The following is a 5,154-nucleotide window of genomic DNA, read 5'->3' as shown; positions in this document are numbered from 1 at the left end:
CTTTTGCCCCGATCGTGGAAGGGTCAGGAGTCTGGATCTGTGTCCCAACGTGGAAGGTCGTGTCGTGGGCGTTGTGGAGTCGAGTCGTGTTTCGAGGTTTAGTTCCTCCGTCAAAGTGCCGAATATTTTGTCTCTCTCTTGTTTTCTTTTCCCCTTGCCCCCCGCCCCCTGCTGACTGCGGGCCTAGTCGAGGTTACAAGTGTTTAACGTTGCTGCAGTTTATATGTTTGTAAATTATTGTGCCATTAAATGTACCAGTGTGTTTGAGTGCCGTTTAAAGTTAAATTGTAAAAACAAACAACAACAAAAATGTACATAAATTAATAGTAAGACATATACTGCCCACAAATCGAAAATACTAATAAAGCAACGCGCTTGGTTGCTGGCGGCTCACACCCCAGCCTCTCAGTTCCTCCCCCCTGTAAGGTGGAGCACTGTTGAGCCCTCAACCCAAAGCGGGTATATAATTTGGAATAATATTCCAAAAAAGCGAAAAAAAAAAAAAACTGTGACTTGACAAAATCTCCACTCGCGTCGGTCGAAAAAATCTATTACCAAATCCAGCCAAAGCCAATCCAGCGCAGCTATGCCACGCGGTTCCACTGCCAGAAGAGGACGACGACGACGAGGACCACACGGCGTCACAGCCAGGGATCGCCCCAAATCAGCCATTTCCACTGCTGGCTCCGACAGCGCCGCCGACGGCGAAGGCAGCGCCGACAGCGCAGCCACCGGCGCCGTGACAAACGCAGCGATACTGAGACGCCAATCCACCGACTCCGCCACCTGGTTGGAGGCACTTCCTCCAATTTCCGGACCGGCTCCAGCCACCATTACCGGGTATGTGAGGACCACAAATACCGACACCACCATCACGGCCACTCCGGCCACAAGCCCCATCCCCGACCTGCCCTGCCCCAACAGCTGGGCGGCCATTCCCAATCTCACCAGCCAGGAGCAGTTCCAGATCGGCGACTGGGTGGAGGCGGTCCATACCCAGGAACGCCAGCAGCAGCAGCAGCAGCAGAACATCAGCAGCAGCAGCAGCGGTAGTCGCCGGCTTGAGGCATTGGCGGCGTCGGCAGCGGCAGCGGCAGCGGCGTCAGCCAAAGCACCGCTATGTCAAGCACCGCTATGCCAAGCCAAGCCAAGCCTAGCGGTACCGAGCGCGCCAATAATTCCGCTTCCCACACTCCAACACACACATACACGTATCGATGCACCGTATGCCGATGCTTCGTGTGGAGAGAGCCGGAAACAGCAAGGAGCGAGAGAGAGTGCAAGGAGAGAGCGGGTAACGACCTCGTACCAGCGACAGTACGAGAGGGCACTCGAGCAGCCTCAACACGAACAGCAGCCAACACAAGATTCGTGTTCGAGTGCCCGTTCGGGAGCGACTTCGAACTCGAACCACAGCCATGGCACAAACCCTGCTCGATCGGCCACAGCAGCGGTTCCAAATGCAATGCACACAGCCAATACCACAACCACAAATACAAATACAATGATGACATACATCAGCACACAAACAGCGACATCAAACACAAAAACGACAACTACAATTACGTCGGCAGCCAGACGATGCCTGTTAACAGCAATGTTAACAGGCGGACCCCCCCCACCACCACCGCCAGAGGAACATCAGCAGCAGCAAACACATCAAAAACAACAACAACATCAGCCAATAGCAACAAACACAGCCAATACCGATGATATCCCATCCACCTCTGCTGCAGCGGCCCGTTCGCCACTGAAGCGCGTCCGCGCCGAGGTGGATGATGATGAAGACTATGTTGACAGTGATGATATGGTTGTTGAGTTTGATGACGATGACGACGACAATTTGGATGCCAATTATGCATCGGCCAAACGACGACTCCGGGAAAGTAACCAACAGGCAAGCAAATCCCATATCCCCCAAATTCAAAACCATCCCCACCACCAACAATCAAACCAGCAAAAGCAACAACATCAGCGGACAATTACACAAAATGCCCCTGCCCCCGCCCCTGCCCCTGCCCCTGCTCCAGCCAATGCTCCACTAGCTCTACCTCACTCACCTGCAAATGCAACTAGTAGCTGCGGCACAGGAACCCACAGCAGCAGCGGCGGCGGCGGCGTTGGGCTGCTCCAGCTGCCCTCCCTGAGTATGCCCAATGCCAGACAAATTCGGATGCTGCAGCGACAGCACCAACCAACGACAATCATTCCCCCCCCCATCATTCTGCCAGCTGTCCCCGACATTATGCCCATTCTGGACAAGCTGCAGAAGGACCCGAGGGTGGGCAACAGCAGCTATCACACCAAGCTCATCAGCCGCAATGGTGTCCGTATCCAGGCCCGCGACTTGGCTACCAGGGATGCCATCATGGCAATCCTGGGCGATGGCGACGGCAACGAGGTGATGACTGGCCACTACACACACCAGCACAAGAGTGACCGTGGGCTACGGATCGTCGTGCGAGATCTACACCACTCCACAAGCACCCAACTAATAAAAAATCAGATGGCCGAATTGGGCTATTATGTAATATTTATTAGAGCCATTAAAGGGAGATCCGATGGACAGCCACTCGACCAGTTCGAGTTGGAGATAGCCCCCAAGCCGGATGAAAGCCACCACGATGTCCTCCAATTAACCCAGCTGGGCAACCAGTTGGTGACCGTTGAGAGGCAGGCCAAGCCGGTGGACCCAGCCCAGTGCCACAGATGTCAGGCATTCGGGCACACCCGCACCTACTGCAGGCGTTCATTCGTCTGTATGAAGTGTGCGGGTGCCCACGCGTCCACGGCATGTGCCAAGCCAAGGGCAGACGCTCCTAAATGCGCCAATTGCCAGGGCGCCCACATCAGCGCCTACAAGGGATGTCCGGCATTCAAGGCAGCAAGGGGCCGCCTTCTGTCCCACCGAGTGGCCATGCAGGAGTTGCGTCGCAAGCGCAGCTCGCTTCTGCAGCCATTGCCAGAGCAGCAGCCACCACCAGCAAGAACAACACCAGCACATCCAGGGCGCCGACAGCAGCAGCAACAGCCAGCTCAAACGCCAGCCAATCCCTTGCGCGGACAGCAGCAGCAGGCAGCAAGGACGCCACTCAATGTCTCCTCTCCTGGGCGACGAAGAGGACAACAACATCAGCAGAAGCAGAAGCAGCAGCAGCCGCCAATACTTACAAAAAAACAGACGCCTGCTGCCTCTGGCCCACGCACTGGGCGACGACGTCCAGAGCAGCCATTGAGCCGTTCCCAGGCACAACAGCAGCATCTGCAACAGCAGCCGCAGCGCGAACAACAACAACAGCGACAGCAGCAGCAGCAGCTTGCCAACAACCGCTCCCGGCAGAAGATGCAGCTGAAACGCCAATCTTGCGAGGGATCCTGCAGCCAGGCACTGTTGGAGAATACGCAGAGGATGACGCGATTGGAAAAGAGGCTGGAAGCGATGATGTCACTACTCACCTCGCTCATCCAATCCCAGGCAGTGACGGCAACTCCAGCAGTTCCAGTGACATCGGAAAATCCACCAACAATGACAGCAGCAACTGTGGCTGCCCCAGCTCCACAGCCACCACAAGAAACGTTAGGGCCAACGCCAGCCGCCACTCCAGAGACGGATCCTGAAACGGACGAAGAAAATGATGACGATGAGATGTGGACAGATGACGACTCCATGGATGACATTAAGGCCTACGCCCGCAACATGAGGTACCACCTTGACAACCAGATATCCTGGAACGCTGTGTACTAACTGGACACATCTCTGCCACTGCAACGGATTAAAAGACAAATGCATATCAATCGCATGCCACAACAAAAATGAACAACGGACGCTGCCGTCATCAAAGCAATTAAATAAAACATCAACACACACACAAATATCCATTACACTTGGGCGGCCGGACCTGTGCCGTTCGAGTAGGTGTGTCGTTCTCCGCCATTGCCCTCATCTGGTTTGCTGGAATCAGGTGCCGTGGCATTCAGAGTGCCATGTGTACCTGGAATGGAAATACACACACACACACACAAACACCCATTACACTTGGGCGGCCGGACCTGTGCCGTTCGAGTTATGCCATCGCCATGGCATTCAGAGTGCCCTATGGTCCTGGAAAAGGAAAAATTTATCAGCCACACATACCATTAAAAAAGGGCTCTGAAAATACTTACCGCCAGCCATTCAGACACACACACACACACATCCACTACACTTGGGCGGCCGGACCTGTGCCGTTCGAGTTATGTGTGTCACCGACCGCCATTGCCCACAGCTGGTGGCCGGAACAGTGCCACTCGCTCTACATCAGGGCCACAATTGCCGACGCACACACACACTCACATCCATTTCACTTTGGCGGCCGGACCCGTGTCGCCACAGTACTATGTGTGCCGTCTACTCCTGGCTCCCAGCTGGTGGCCGGACCAGTGCCACTGGTTCTCCAAGCGGGCAGCCACAGCCACAACGACGACGAGGTGCTAATTGCAGCTACCTCTGACGACTCTGGATGACGCCAATTTCGACGACCAGGGGGGACGACGGGGTCGGCCGGTATGCAACGCAATGTCTTTACAAGCATTGTGTTTTGCTATGCCGGCCGATGCTTCTAGTCTTCCCTGTAGCTATAGAAAAAAAAGATATAGACATTATTTTAAATTGTTATGTTTATTGTAATATTGTAAACGTAAATCAATTGTACCTGTATTGTCTCGTCTTTGTTCCAGTGTAGTATCTCTTTTATTACCTGTTTTTCCGTCGTCTCCACTCCAGTCTACTACTTACCTGTATTGTTATTTCTGCAAGTGCTTGTCTCTATTTATTTAGTGTATTTCCTTTTATTTTCCACGCAAAGCACATGCATTGTTTACCTTTTCTCTTTATCTATTACTCAATTGACTACGTGTTGCAACACTGCACTTTCTGAATTTTCGATATCATTTCTTTAACCCCTTCTTCCCCCCCCCCATTATTATTATCGTAATTAGTCGGTTCTCCGACACCCCACTACAAAATTATCACAATCTGTGATAAATCTTCGGCGGCAACGGTGCTAACAATTGATTATCGGTTTCGTAATCGATTTTCAAATCAGCACCTGTTGCCGCCACACCCCACCACTACGGCCTAAATTGAGCCAAATATGCCAGTCTTCGCATAAATCC

The 5,154-nt window shown here is 53.2% G+C and overlaps 1 long non-coding RNA gene across 1 annotated transcript; it reads right to left on the bottom strand.

The window, feature by feature from the left end:
• Window positions 1–4,078: 4,078 nt before the first annotated feature.
• Window positions 4,079–4,907, bottom strand: LOC117184351 (uncharacterized). The gene is made up of 3 exons (XR_004469653.1): window positions 4,692–4,907; window positions 4,165–4,614; window positions 4,079–4,102 (listed from the first exon to the last, which is right to left on the bottom strand). It is a non-coding gene; the product is annotated as an uncharacterized lncRNA (long non-coding RNA).
• Between the last annotated feature and the right edge of the window lie 247 nt (window positions 4,908–5,154).

The sequence above is a fragment of the Drosophila pseudoobscura genome, chromosome 5 (assembly GCF_009870125.1).
Source record: "Drosophila pseudoobscura strain MV-25-SWS-2005 chromosome 5, UCI_Dpse_MV25, whole genome shotgun sequence".
Taxonomy (NCBI): Eukaryota; Metazoa; Arthropoda; class Insecta; order Diptera; family Drosophilidae; genus Drosophila; species Drosophila pseudoobscura.
This window is presented reverse-complemented; position numbering and strand designations above follow the sequence as displayed.